This window comes from Chiloscyllium punctatum, chromosome 40 (assembly GCF_047496795.1).
Source record: "Chiloscyllium punctatum isolate Juve2018m chromosome 40, sChiPun1.3, whole genome shotgun sequence".
In the NCBI taxonomy this organism is placed as follows: Eukaryota; Metazoa; Chordata; class Chondrichthyes; order Orectolobiformes; family Hemiscylliidae; genus Chiloscyllium; species Chiloscyllium punctatum.
The window spans coordinates 3,467,115-3,483,062 of record NC_092778.1 but is presented as its reverse complement, the minus strand read 5'-3'; the positions used below and the strand labels follow the sequence as shown (position 1 = coordinate 3,483,062).

Sequence of the window (15,948 nt, the reverse complement as noted above, 5' to 3'; positions counted from 1 at the left end):
TTGGAGCTGCATTCATCTAAGCAAGTAGAAGGGTTCTATTGCACTCCTGACCTGTGCCTTGTAGATGGTGAACAAGCTTTGGGGAGTTTGGAGGTGAGCTTTTAACTGCAGGATTCCTAGTCTCTGACCTGCGCTTGTGGCCACATTATTTATATAGCTAGTCCAGTTTAGGTTTTGGTCAATGATAACCCCCTGGATATTGGTAGCAGGGGATTTAGTGATTGTGATGCCATTGAAAGGGGGTAATGGTTAGATTCTTTCTTGTCAGATATCGTCATTGGCTGCTATTTGTGTGGCATATTGTGAGCAGGTCGTTGCTGAGCAGGTGCTGCTTAATAGTACTGATGATATCACCTTCCATCTCTTTACTGATGATCGAGAGTAGTCTGGTGGAGCAGTTATCGGCCAGGTCGGATTGTGCTGCTTTTTGCTTACAGTACACACTGGGCGATTTCCCACATTATCAAATAGATGCCAGTGTTGTAGCTATACTGAAACAGCTTGGCATGGGGTGCAACAGTTGTGGAATGTACTTCTTTAATACTATTGCTGGGCCCATAGCCTTTGCAGTATTGAGTGCTGCCAACTATTTCTTGGTATCACATGTAGTGAATCAAATTGCCTGAAGACTGTCATCAGTGGTGCTGGGGACTTCTGGAGGAGGCTGAGCTGGACCATCCACTTGGCACTTTTCACTGAAGATTGTTGCAAATGCTTCAGGCTTCTCTTTTACATTGATGTGCTGGGCTCCCCTATTATTGGACACGATGGGATGAATGGCTTCCTTCATAGCTTTGTTTTTAATAACCTCACTGTTTTATCATGTTCAGTCATAGACAGGAAAGCTAACTGTGTTATTTTGGGACTACTTCTCGTAACAGCTGAATTGAACGTATTAAGAGTCTGCTACTAACTCCTCATCGATTTGATGTCAAAGATGCCTAATGATCAGATTTTGAAGATTATTCTGCGTTTGAAAGACATTTGAATAATTCCACCAAATCTGTTATATCTTTCGATCTCTCAGTCATGAAGAGTTGTTGGAAACCAATGTAATTAATCTGAAGTGATATAATTTTTCCTTTGAGTTTGGCAAATATTCTTCAGCGGCCTTTAAAGTATTTTGAGTAAAGTTATAGATCACTGGATATTTAACTTCTAAGCTGGTTAAAGTTCTTCAACATGCTTTGCTCTTAAAATTCTACATTACGTATTTCTGCTCAGCAGCAAGAAGTGATGGTTTCTGATGATTACATCTGTTCCACATCATTTTGATCTCTGTATTTAAAAATGCACTCAACATTACTTTGACTTTAAGTAGTATTTTTCATGCACCATGCAATCCTCTGACAGATGGTTGTAATTTAATTGTCTTCAGCCAAGGATTTTCTCATCTAATATAGTAACACTCATCCCCATGTTGTTTGAAGTTAGTTGGCTGACCATTAATCTGGTTGAGATGAGTCACCTTTTATCCCGAAGGTTGATTTGTATCTTCCAAAGGTAGCACATCCTTTTATAATGATATGTGTTCTAATGAAGGTTATGCTGTGGTATTTTGGCTTTTCTTCCACAGATGCTTGCTGTAAGGTGGTGACCTCTTTGTGCATATTAGCATTACTAGTTTTGTAGTTCAATGATTGTTTATGACTCTCATAAATTCTCTGGAACTATCCCACCTTCTTATAAAAGTTGCATTGGCATGATAAGATGGACATTGTTTCTGTTTGTGTCTTTTCAGCTCTGGAACACAAACTTTTTACATCAAAGGATTTAAGGAAATTTTGTGTTGGACTGTCAGGATGTTTTTAGTTTTCTTTATCTTAGAGAGTTGATGAGATTCTTGAGCTACATTGGCTTTCTTTTCCTATCATTCTGTTGAGCTTTCTTGAATTTCAGCTTCGATCACTATCTGGATAGCCCTTTCCACTGTGAGATCTTTTTTGTTTGTTGTGACATGTCTGAAAGAGAAATTCTAATGCTCTCTCAAGTTAGTTCGCGTTGCAAATTGTCACAATTACTGAATTCTGACAATTCCTTAGATTATTAGTAAAGCTGTCAATAGGTTTTCCAGGAAGCTGCATTCTTCTGTTAAATCTTGCTGTATCCATAATTGGTTCCTGATGTAAAGCAATTATCACTTGCTCTTACAATATTGTGAAAGGTCTCTTCCTTTATGTTTTGGCATTTTATAGCATGATCTGCAACTGGACCTACAGAGTAAAGATATATGTTCACTTGATCCATACTGGGTTTCTTCTGTAATTATGAAGTGATTCTGTATCACAAATTGTCTCTTCCATAAAATCCAATACAATTTCATATCTGAAGGATTTGTGATGTTTTTAGCACTGCTTGGAGGTGTAATTTCTTTCTCTAGTTTCATCATATTTCACTTCTTTCGTTTCTCTTTGAATTATTTACTCAGAGTCATACAGCACGGAAACAGACCCTTCGATCCAACTTGTCCACACTGAACAGACATCCCAATCTGACCTCTAGTCCCATTTGCCAGCATTTGGAAAATCCAGAATAGCACAGCATATCCCTTTAAACCCTTCCTATTCATACACCTATCCAGATGCCTTTCAAATGTAATTCTATCCACCTCCACTACTTCCTCTAGCAATTTGTTCCACACATGCACCACCCTCTGCGTAAAAATATTACCTCTCAGGTCCTTTTCAGTCTTTCCCCTCTCACCTTAAACCTATGCCCTCAAGTTTTGGACTCTCCTACCCTCGGAAAAAGACCTTGGTCATTCACCCTATTCACGCCCTTCATGATTTTATAAACCTCTCTATAAGGTCACCCCTCAGCACCAGGGAAAAACAAATCTCCAGCCCATTCATCCTCTCCCTATAATTCAAACTGTCTAGTCCTGGTAACATCCTTGTAAATCTTTTCTGCACCCTTTCAACATCCTTCCTATAGAAGGGCAGCCAGAATTAGACACAGTACTCTAAAAGTGGCCTCACCAATGTCCTCTACAGCCGCAACTTGACAACCTAACTCTATACTCAGTGTTCTGACCAATGACGGCAAGTGTGGCAAACTCCTTCATCATCCTGTTTACCTGTGACTTGACTTACGAAGGAATTGTGTACCTGCACTTTGAGATTTCTTTATTGGCAGTATTCCCCAGACCCATACCATTAACTGTATAAGTTCTGCCCTGGTTTGCCTCACCAAATTGCAACACGTCACATTTATTTAAATTAAACTCCATTTGCCATTGGGCTGAGCTAATCAAGGTCCTATTGCACTCTGATATAATCTTCTTCACTGTCCACTACACCATCTATTTTGGTGTCATCTGCAAACTTACTAACCATATATTCACATCCAAATTGTTTTATATAAATGATGAAAAGCAGTGGACAAAGCATCAACCCTTGTGGCACACCACTGGTCAGCATTTCGATCTGAAAAGCAACCCGCTACCATCAGCCTCTACATGTTACCTTCAAGCCAATTTTGTATCCAATTGGCTGGCTCCCCCCAGGGTCCCATCTGATCTAACCTTACTAAGCAGTCCACTACACAGAACCTTGGCGAACACTTTGCCAAAGTTCAGATAGACAACCCCTCCCGTTCTGCCTACATTGATCTTCTTTGTCACCTCTTCAAAAAAATTCAGTGAAGTTAGTGAGACACAATTTCCCATGCACAAAGCTATGTTAACTATCCACTAATCCCGTCCAACAATTTACCCATCATTGAGTCTATAGTTCCTCAGCTTTTCCTTACAGACTTTCTTAAATGGTGGCACCACGTCAGCCAACCTTCAGTCTTCTGGCATCTCAACATGGCTGTCAGTCATACAAAAAACCTCAGCAAGGGGCCCAGCAATCTCTTCCCTAGCTTCCCACAAAGTTCTGGGAAACACCTGATCAGATCACAGGGATTTCTCCATTTCAGCTGATCTAACTTCAACCTAAATACATACAACCTAAAGCCTATTGTAGGAAGAATGTCAACAAATTGCAGAATTTTGGATAAATGTAGCTGAGATCTGCATGCCATATGCTCAGAAAGTTAATTTATATTATACTTGATGAGTTGTATGTGGAGATTTGTAAGGAATACTGCAGAACTGACTCTGTAAGAGTTTGTCATTTCAGTTTTTTTTACAGGAGTCTGTTGAGCTACTGTATCAGACAGGAATTCTTATGTTTTCAAAACATATGGATGTGCCTTTATTCAATCAATATCTAGCTTTCTGTATTTTTGCTGTGTTTTATTATTATTATATTGTAGCTACTCATTGTTTCATTTTTTTTCAAGTGGCTGAATTTAGACATGATCAGTCATTTATAGTATGGAATTGACTTGTACATTGTGAAATACTTCCGGATGTCTTGAAGCAAAAGCACTTACTTTAATAAAATAAAAGAAAATGGGCTGCACAGTGGTTCAGTGGTTACCTTAAAGCACCAACAACCTGGGTTCAATTCCAGCCTCGGGCAACTGTCTGTATGGAGTTTGCACATTCTCCCTGCGTCTGTGTGCGTTTCCTCAGATGTGCAGGTTAGGTGAATTGGCCACGCTAAATCACCCACAGTGTTCATGGATGTTAAGTTAGGGGCATTAGTCAGAGATAAGTACAGGTGATAGGGTAGGGGAATGGGTCTGAGTGGGTTACTGTTTGGAGGGTCGATGTGGACTTGTTGGGCCGAAGGGCCTGTTTCCATACTATAGGAATTCTAATTCTAATTCTAAAAAATCCTAACCTGTTTTAATTATTTCTAGATGTTTTCAGCTTTTACAGGGAAGCTTAGTACTACTGTCAGTGTCGTTGCTTTTTTAACTACTGGCTATTGTATTCACAGAAGCTGACAGGCTTTGTGTGCTTCTGAGCTACTGAATATTTAAAGATGCCTCCAGTTTTCTGACTGGAATTTTTCTTCTTTCTTCTCCTCGGATGGATGTGGCTTTTGTAGACCTGCAGATTTCTTCAGACTGGGCCCACTGCTGCTGCTATATTATTTGAAGCAGTGCAGCCAGTAAATTATAATGGGAAGCTAAATTAAATTGCCAGGCAACCAACACTCGCACCATATTTTAATGACGGGACCGAAAAGCTTTGGGTAGTTTCACTGCTCCCAGTCCTTTTTGCTGGCATTAATCTAATCTAGAAAAGGATGCTCATACAAAGTCTTCAGCAGGAGAAGGACTTAATCTTAATGACCAATAAAATAGATTTGTTACTTAACAGCTAGTTACATTATATCTGAGATACCTAAAGCTCTCTTGTGAAACCTCAGGCTCAGTTTAATCTTAAATTCACATTACTACGACTGAAAAACTCTCACACAGCATTGATAACAAACGTAGAGCTGGCACAGTACTAGTCAGGTCCTTCCAGGAGCAATCCTGCTGGGCAAAACTTACCTCATGATGTTAGTGAATCCTTTCAGGCACTAATTGCCTTACGCAACATCAGCCACTCCTGAAGAACTTTTTTCTTACATTGATTTACGTGGGATATTGGTGTCGCTGGTGACAGCAGCATTTGTTCCGAAACCGAATTGACCTTGAACTGAGCACTTCATTCAACCATTTTACTGTGACATGTAGTTATATATGGGCTCGATTTCATTCCCTAAAGGATATTAGTGAACCAGATAGGTTTTCATAATACAATGATCTGTACAAGGCTTTTTTGTTAACTGAATTTAAATTCCACCAGCTGCCATGGTGGCATTTAAACTGTGTCCCCAGATCCTGGGTCTCTACATTACTAGTTCAGCGACATTAATGCTATGCCACCATTGTCCCCTAAGCCCTTTGAGTGCATGCCCTAGTGCCTCCTTTGACTCAGTTTCATGTTTTTTTTCGTGCTTACCCTCCTGTAAAGCACATTGAGACGACTATGTTAAAAGTGCTATATAATTGCAAGTTGTTATTTATTCAAACTTGGAATTCAGTTACTTGGAACTTTTGAAAATTAGATTACCAGGATTGTATTTTAGACATATTTATGGATGCTCCTTCCTCGGCACGGATTACCGTTTGAACCTCCAGCCTTTCTTGTCAATTTGCCTTCATGTCACACATAGCAGTAGATTTCCTGTTCCTTTCCTGCAAAACTAGGATACCTGTGCTTTGTTGCTGAAGTATACAAAATCAATAGCACTACAAATATGTGGCTATTTATAAAGCACTCCCAGAGGACTGTTGTTCAAGGTACTGTTCACGTGAAGGTGGCTTTCTTGACAGTGCTTGGTATTTTTCTTTGTACCATCAACTGGAGGATTCCACCAATATCATCACCAATTTACAGAAGGAGGGGAGGATCAGTAAAGATTATGGGGAAAAAAAAACAAAGCAAAAAATGCTCTTATAAATTGAGCTCCTAGCAACCAGGCTACCCTAGCAACCAAGTTACCCTTGCAACCAGGCTACCCTAGCAACCAGGCTACTCTAGCAGCCATGCAGAGGATTATACTGTCTTGTATTGTAATTCATGAGTTGGATTAACTGGTGTTTACTTGATGGCATTTAGAATCATTGGAAGCTTTTAATCCTTGCTGGTATAAAACAAACCTCAATTGATCTGTGTTGAAGAAATACCACCTAAAAAAGAAGTTGTTGCATTTGCAATGTATTCCTCCTTTATTTCAGTTTTCCCATCTCCGTAAAGCTGCTGACTTATCCAGAGGTGTTCTTGCAAGAATATTTTTGCCAGCTCCTAAATGTTTCCATTTTAGAATGAGCATCAGTTCAAATTCAAAGCCCACTTTCTGCCCAGCAAGCGCTGAGCTCTCGGAATCCCTGATGAGGTTTCTCTGCTCCACCCTCACACCAAGTCAGTCTTCATTTCTGTTGCTGAACTTCAGTTAGCTTAGTTGGCTGGACAGCTGGTTGGCAATGCAGAGTGACACCAGCAGTGAGTTCAAGTCCCACACTAGCTGAGGTTACCATGAAGATCCAACCTTCCCAAATTCGCCCCTCGCCTGAGGCATGGTGACCCTTGGGTTAAAATGCCACCAGTTCTCTCTCTCTCTCTCTCGCTCTGTCTCTCTCGCTCTGTCTCTCTCAAATTAGTAACCTGGGAGCCTCTGTGCTGTTTACTCATTTTTCATTGAAGATTGTTGCCTCTGACAGGGTGAGTTGATTAGAAGGTTACACTTTATCTTATTAGAGGAATTTAGTCTCAAATTGAAAAGGACCTTGGCTTAACATCCCACCTGAAAGAGGTGAGGAGAAACAAATTACCTAATCTCATGTTATGTTCCTGACTCTGACCTATATCATCCCTTCCTCCACACCTTTTTCAGAGGATCAGGAGCACATTGAAAGATAAAACCTCTCTTCTCTCTGACCCCCAAGTCACTGAGACATATTTTTGTGAGCTCAACTGTATTTTAAAAATGTATTAATCTGTACATGAGGAAGTGGCTCGAGAGAGGTGCCTGTCCCTTTAAGACTGCCACTACTAGTGATATGATTAGACTTGGAAGTACTGGGGAATGAGCCAAGTCTGCGGCAGCGACTCAGCTGAGAACAGTCCAATAGCAGGGCTTGCTCACCTGCAGTGTGGGCTGTAAAATTAATTTGCTGCAGACACTCTTATTTATAGCACATTAGAGCTTCCGTCAGCCCGAGTACAATTGCTGGCCATCCATCGGTGCCCTGCATCGTCAAACCATAAACACGTACTGATCCGTGGGACATGATTCTCCCTCCCTGCTCCAGCTTCCCGTACTCTCCTTCCTGCCCCATGCTGACTGGCTGCTGTCTCTGTCTCTACTGTCAGTCCACCCCTCTGCAGCACTTAATGGAGTCATCTCAATGCCACTGATGTGTCGTTTACTGTCCCCAAAGCTCTTGGGTGTTTGCTGCTTTCTTGCTCTCAGATTCCTCATTTTGAAAGGCTTGTTATTCGCTGGGCAGAGAGCTATTTCCTGAAAGGCATGGAAAGACAAACTCCTGCATCTTCTGGACTGAGTTTTTTAAACCCTCCACTGGCCTCTCCTGGTATGCCCCCTCCCCTACCCCTTACCCACTTTAGCTTCCATGATTCACCTGAACTTTAATGAAGTGGCTATTTGGTTTTTGTGTGTGAGCCCAGGCAAGGGCTGATGCACCATGGGAATCATCGAAGCATCTCCTGAATCTCTTCACTATTCGCATGTATTTCTTTTTGGGGGGGGGGGCACTCTCGTCCAGCCCAGCTCCCTGCTGCATACACCTGAGAGCATAACCCTCTGTGCTCTACAGTGAGAAGCTAATTGTTTTAATTACAGTGCCATGAACTGACACTTCTGGGTCAGTTCTCCCCAGAGCACTGACAATAAGCCCGTGACCAGCTGCCTGGAAGTGCCAAGACCAGCCTACAATGCTACCCTCCTTAAACTCTCTCTCCCGGTTCAGTGGGTCTGGCATTTAAAATGATCTGTGTTGAAGAAATACCACCTAAAAAAGAAATTGTTGGCATTGCAATGTATTCCTCCTTTATTTCAGTTTTCCCATCTCCATAAAGCTGCTGACTTATCCTGAGGTGTTCTTGCAAGAATATTTTTGCCAGCGCCTAAATGTTTCCATTTTAGAATGAGCCCTTCTCCCCTGCTGCTTGTCCCTCAGCCTGTCCTCTCCCAATCCATCCCACCAACCCACATCCAACCCCTCCATTATTGACGTGTGCCCAGTTTTCATTGGGATGATTTTTATCCAAATTCTATAAACACCGGCTCACCAATACTCCTACCCACAGTGAAGAATTTATCAGTACCCTTTTTGAAGTAAGTTAACATCTATCTAACATTAAATGAAAGGAACGGTCTTGATAGGACTAGCTGTTCACTAAGGGGACAATCTGTCACATCTCTCTTTAGTTTCTGTGTTAAGATTATTAATCATATTCTCTTCAGATGCCGGACATTTAAAAATGTGATGCTTTTTAAAAGTTCTGATTGGTTTAGGCTGATTTATAAATCCAATCTCCTGTTTGGAGGGTTCCCAAGATTGTGTTGCACTGATCTCCAGCCATTTATCCTCCTGGGAATGACAGCTATTTCATAGAGAAACTTTGAGCAAAGCTCTATACTGGCAACACAGTCATACAGCCTCAGAGTTATACAGCACGGAAACAGGCCTTTCAGTCAAACTCATTTGCATCGACCAGATACCCAAACCTAATCTAGTCCCATTTTACCAGAACTTGGTCCATATCCCTCCAAATCCTTCCTATTCATATACCCATCCAGATGCCTTTTAAATGTTGTCGTTGTACCAGCCTCCACCACTTCCTCTGGCAGCTCATTCGATACATGCACCACCCTCTGTATGAAAAAGTTACCCCTTAGATCCCTTCTAATACCTTTCCCCTCTCACCCTAAACCTATGTCCTCTAGTTTTGGATTCCCCTACCCTCAGAAAGAGACTGAAGCTATTCACCCTATCCATGCGCTTCATCATTTTATAAACCTCTATAAGGTCACGCCTCGGCCTGTAACACTTCACGGAAAAAATGCCCCATCTTATTTAGCCTCTTCCAATAGCTCAAAATCCTCCAAGCCCAGTAACATCCTTATGAATCTCTTCTGAACCCTTTTAAGTGTAACAACATCTTTCCTAGAGATGGGCAGCCAGAAGTGAATGCAGTCCTTTTGGGCGGAGCTGGGGGAAACTGTAAAAAAAAATACCCCGCCTAACCTAAGAGAGAGAAGGAACAAACGAGACAGGGACACACGTGAGAAATTTTGCATTTGGTTAATGAGTTGTTGGGACGGTGCAGAATTGTTAAGTCTTCATTAACTATAGCCAGATTTCCACTCTCTAGAAGGGAAATTCTGTCTGTCTATATACCTCTCTCTGCTTCTTCCTTTCTCTCTTTTCCCCTTTGTCTTTATTTCTTTGTTGCCCTTATTTTCGTTTCCTTCAGCCAAAGAGCAGAACCGGGAGAGAGTTCTTTCTAAGCATGCTGCTGATGATTGTGTATTTTATCTGTCTGCAGGTAATTTTGCTGCTGGCCTCCAGGGCTAGATGAATGTTTTAATCAGCTTTGGGTAAAGTGCTGACACTGACCTTGACCCCACACTGTGCCCGTTATCTGTATGGGTCTGACACCACTCCAGCTGCCTATGTCACTCGGTTAAGTGGTCTGCATGCAACTCCTCTGTGACATGACTTTTAATAGTCGGACTGCATTTTATTAACAGATATCCTGAAGGGATAAAATCTGCCAGCATTCCCTCCACTGCTTTAATCCAGCAGCCACCTCGCACAGCCTTGTGCATTTAGTTTCAGCACTGTTGCGTTTGAGGGTGCTTCTCTTTGCTATATTGGCAGCTGCATGTAGGGCGCAGAGATTTAGTAGAAAATCATGGGCAATGAAAAGTCTGAGGTTTGGTGGGGTGGTGGTCTTAGAGTGGAGAACATTAAGGAAACATTTATTTTAAGTGTTCAAAATCATGAAAGAGAGAGTGCATTAGGAGTAAATATTTTCAGTGGAAGATGGTTTGGTAATGAAAGGATGCAGATGTAAATTAATTGGGAAAAGAGCTAGGAGCAATATGAGGACATTTATTGCTACAAGATGTGATGATTTGGAATGGGCTACCTGAAAGGTTGTTGGAACTGATTCATACAAATAAGAGGAAGCAATTTAGCGTTTGGCAGCTGTTCTGCTGTTTAATCAGATTATGGCTGATCTGTGGCTAAACTCAATATATTGGACTCCTTTTGCGAACAAAAGTCTATCAGATCTGTTTTAAAATTAACAATTGATTGAGTATGTGGAAGAGTGTTCCAAGTTGTACTTTCCTTTTGGAGAAATACATGGATCAGTCAATATTTGAAGGGGAAAAATTTGCAAGATTCCAGGGAAAGAGCAGAGAAATGTGACTAATTCTATAGATTCAAAGTAAAGGAAAGCTCTCTGTTATTGTAATGTGCTTCAGAAGGTCAGGATATCCCAAAGTGGTTTACTGCCAATGAAGTCAGAGGCTAGGAATTCTGCAGTGAATAACTCATCTCCTGACTCCCCAAGGCCTGGCCACCATATCCAAGGCCTGGCCACCATATCCAAGGCCTGGGTAGTGCAGCAACACTCATGAAGCTTAGTACAGTCTAGGTCAAAGCAGCCCACATCCACAAATATTCCCTCCTTCCACAACCAGTGCTCAGTAATAGCAGTGTGTAGCATCTCTACAAGATTTGAATAGATGGTGCACTGCCGAAATTCTTCAAGGCTCCTTAGCACCTTCAAAGCCCATGGCCATTCCCATCTGGAAGGACATGGATGGGATATATATGGGAACATCACCATTTGCACATTCTTCTCCAAGCCACTTACTTTCCCCTTCCTTGAATAATATTGCCTTCAGTGTTGCTGGGCCAAAATGTTGGATCACCCTCCCTAACAGTACTGTTGGTCTACCTAAGCCAGATGGACAGCAATAGTTCAAGAAGACATTTATACTGGGATTGGACTAGGAAAGAGACAAACTCCTGTTGAGCAAAACAGCTGTTAGAAAATTACCTTCTCACACCACTCAAATACTTGGCCAGGAACAATAGGTAGCTGAAATGGCATTTTCTGTGGAATATTTATAGGTTGAATCATATTCCTGATTCAGTATTGGATATGGGTTTTTTTTAAACTTAAAGTGCCGGAAGACTGGAGGTTGACTAACGTGATGCCACTGTTTAAGAAAGGTGATAGGGACAAGCCAGGGAACGATAGACCAGTGAGCCTGACCTCAGTGGTGGGCAAGTTGTTGGGGGGAATCCTGAAGGACAGGATGTACATGTATTTGGTTTGGCAAGGACTGATTCGGGATAGTCAACATGGGTTTGTGTGAGGGAAATCATGTCTCACAAACTTGATTGAGCTTTTTGAAGAAGTAACAAAGAGAATTGATGAGGGCAGAGCGGTAGATGTGATCTACATGGACTTCAGTAAGGTGTTCGACAAGGTTAGCAAGGTTAGACCTCATGAAACATAGGGAGAACTGGCCATTTGGATACAAAACTGGCTCAAAGGTAGAAGACAAAGGGTGTTGGTGGAGAGTTGTTTTTCAGATTGGAGGCCTGTGACCAATGGAGTGCCACAAGGATCAGTGCTAGGTCCTCTATTTTTTGTCATTTACATAAATGTTTTTGATGTGAGCATAAGAGGTACAGTTAGTAAGTTTGCAGATGACACCAAAATTGGAGGTATAGTGGACAGCGAAGAGGGTTACCTCAGCTTATAACAGGATCTGGACCAGATGGGCCAATGGGCTGAGAAGTGGCAGATGGAGTTTAATTCAGATAAATGCGAGGTGCTGCATTTTGGGAAAGCAAATCTTAGCAGGACTTATACACTTAATGGTAAGGTCCTAGGGAGTGTTGCTGAACAAAGAGACCTTGGAGTGCAGGTTCATAGCTCCTTGAAAGTGGAGTCGCAGGTAGATAGGATAGTGAAGAAGGCGTTTGGTATGCTTTCCTTTATTGGTCAGAGTATTGCGTACAGGAGTTGGGAGGTCATGTTGCAGCTGTACAGGCCACTGTTGGAATATTGTATGCAGTTCTGGTCTCCTTCCTATCAGAAAGATGTTGTGAAACTTGAAAGGGTTCAGAAATGACTTACAAGGATGTTGCCAGGGTTGGAGGATTTGAGCTACAGGGAGAGGCTGAACAGGCTGGGGCTGTTTTTCCTGGAGCGTCGGAGGCTGAGGGGTGACCTTATAGAGGTTTATAAAATTATGAGGGGCACAGCTAGGGTAAATAGGCAAGTATTTTCTCTGAGGTCAGGGAGTCCAGAACTAGAGGGCATAGGTTTTAGGGTGAGAGGGGGAAGTCACAAAAGAGTCCTATGGGGCATCTTTTTCACACAGAGGGTGGTATGTGTATGGAATGAGCTGCCAGAGGAAGTGGTGGAGGCTGGTACAATTGCAACATTTAAGAGGCATTTGGATGGGTTAATGAATAAGAAGGGGTTTGGAGGGATATGGACCGGGTGCTATCAGGTGAGACTAGATTGGGTTGGGATATCTGGTCGGCATAGACGGGTTGGACCGAAGGGTCTGTTTCCATGCTGTACATCTCTATGACTCTAAGACAGCTCAACACCACCTTCTTGAGGGCAGTTAGGCATGGGCAATAAATGTTGGCCTAGTCAGGAAAGCCAACATCCAGTGAATGAAACAAAAATATTTTGAGGAGTAGCCATTAGTATAATGTAAGGAAATGTGAGAAAAGAACAGCATTTCTGACAAAGGAACATTCCTTCATAACTGTATTGAAGTGTCAGTTTAGTCTCTGGAGTGAAATTTGCACCAACAACCATTTAACTCCAAGGTGAGAATGGTTGTTGCTGACTATTACATCAGCTCTTAAAATAACAGATTCTGTAGTTCTCTCCATCTGTCTACCTCCCCATTCTCCTTTGAGACCCTCTTTAAAACTAAACTGTTTAATTAAGCTTTTGGTCACCTCTCCTAACTTCCTGAGGGCTTGGTATCCATTTCTGCCGAATTGTTTCCTTTTAAAAAGTATTTTTCAATGTTAATTGTGCTGTATAAATGCTGTTGTCAAAGTGTAAATAATATCATGTAGTAATAGAGGAATTTAAGAATTAAACGTTTAGAAAGAGCTTGCATTTATATAGTACTTTTCACAATCTCAGTGCATCAATGTGCTGCTTTAGCCAATTATTTGCCTTCTCTTGGATTGTTGTCATCATTAGAATATGGATAGCACATCAACCAATTTTCACACAATGAACTCCCACAAACAGCAATGTGATGACTTGCTATTTGTGATGTTGATTGAGTTAAAATATTGTCCTGGAAACCAGGGAGAACTCCCTGTTGTTGTATTAAATAGTGCTATGGGTTTGTTTCTGTTAATTAAAGAACAGATAGGGAATTAGTTTAATGTCTCGTTGAAATGACAGCACGGACTGGATTATGCACTCAAGTGTCTGGAGTCTAACCTGAGCACTCAACTTGCTGCTGGAGATGCACATATTACCAAACGATCCAAGGCTGAAACATTAATGTGTTGTTTGTTAACTGTGGAGCTAGGTGGATAGTAAAATTCTGCTCATGCGCTGAACCTTTGTGTGACCCCAGAGAGTTCATACAACACATTAATAGAATGTCCTGTTGGCACAGCGGAGGCTGCTCCCCCAAGCTCAGTGCTGCGTCGAACAGAAGCTTTCACTCTAAGCTTTGACCTGCTAAGTGCTGGCTGGGAGTGCTTGACACTACTGCCCCATCACTTCTCCCTTGAGCCCAACATCACCCTTTATTAATCAACAGGAAATACATGTTCACATAAAGGTAAATATCATCGAACAATAGAAGAGTTGATTTTCAATGCTGATCAAAATCTCTGGTCTGTGAGCTGAAAATGAGTCCAGGCAGAAGCTTTATTCCTAACTGTCGCCTTCTGTGTCTGTGGTTGGTTCTCAGCAGCATAACCCTCTCTAAGTGCATGTATTAATGTACTTTGGAAAGATTAAAATGCTAATGGTGCACACAGGCAGCCGCATAATGACAAAGCAGTGAACACAATGATGTGTTTCCTGGTATCAGCTTTCAAGGAGCAGAGAGGCGGATGATTAGAAATCAAACTCAGCCAATCTGTGATATTGTAACAGCCAGGCTTGCCAGTAGAAAAGGCATCTGCTATCTCCATGTTATTCTCCAATAATAGATACAAGCCTTTGCAAACCCTGTCAAAATTACAGAAAACAAACAGATATTGGTGGACCATTGTTTCTCATTGAGAATAACAGGAATTACAGATCCTGTGTATTATAGAGAATAGCAGAGACTGCAGTTCCCTGTATGTTATAGTGAACAGCTCAGACTGCAGCTCTGTTTGGTGGTAGCAGTATTTCCTCTGAGTTGCAAAGTGCTCAGTTCAAGGACGATCTAAACATTGAGGATAAAAATTAAAGCCTAACTCTGCAGTACAATACTGAGGGAGTAGTGCACATGTTGCAGCTCTTGTCTTTCAGGTGATTGTTCAACAAACCAAGGCCCTGTCTTCTCCCTCAGGTGAGTGTAAAAAACTCCATGGCACTATTTTGAAAAAACAGTTACCTCTCAGTCAACACTAAAAAAAAGTTTAACTGATCATTATCATTCTGATTTTCTTGGTGCATGCTGTGTGCAAATTGCCTGTTACTATTTCTCAATTGCAACAGTGCCAATACTTAAAGTATTTTATTGGTTGTCAAGCCACTTTCTATTACCTGCTGGTTGTGACAGGCAGTATATAAATGCATTTATATCTTTATTATAATGAATCGTGGAGATTGCAGATCTATGTATATAATTTGAGTGATCAACAGAGACAACAGGCCCTTGTGTGTATCATAGGCAATAATAACGATTGCAGATCCTGGATAATTATGCACTATAACAGAAATTGCAAGATGCTATATGTATAACAGAACAGTAGAGAGTGTAGACTCTGTCACAGAGTTTAGCAAAGACTTGGGCATGTCAGATTAGTAAAGACTGCAGGTCCTGCTATACAGTAGATTATCAGATACAAGAACCCTGTGTAAAGAGACCACAACAGATTATCAGAGACTGGATTCGTGTGTACATCAGAAATTAACAAAAATGGAAAAGTATTTTATGTATATTACAGACCCTGTTTATGGCAAAGATTTTTTTCCCCAAATGTGCACTTTATTCAGAACATCTGTAAAAGTGTATCACATAAAGTTTGAATTTGGCATTACACAAAATACGATACAGATCAGTTTCTTTTTTATACAATACCATGCTGTGTCTCACTACACTTGCCATTCCAGGTTATATTCACATTTTATTCTAAAGGTATCTGAAAATGGTTTGTGTTTGCAAGGACATAATGTACAAGTGTTTAATATCCAGAAAAAGGCTGGTGTCCATTGCAGCACAGGAGTGGGGCTGTGGGCCAGACGTGTACTATGTAGAGCAACACTGAGAGTGCCTGACCAGTTTCGACAGCAAT

General features: G+C 41.4%; 1 protein-coding gene across 1 annotated transcript in view; it reads left to right on the top strand.

Moving 5' to 3' along the window:
* rai1 (retinoic acid induced 1) overlaps window positions 1-15,948 on the top strand; it is a 47,569-nt gene that overhangs the window by 18,338 nt on the left and 13,283 nt on the right. The gene's annotated exons all lie outside the window — the stretch shown is intronic.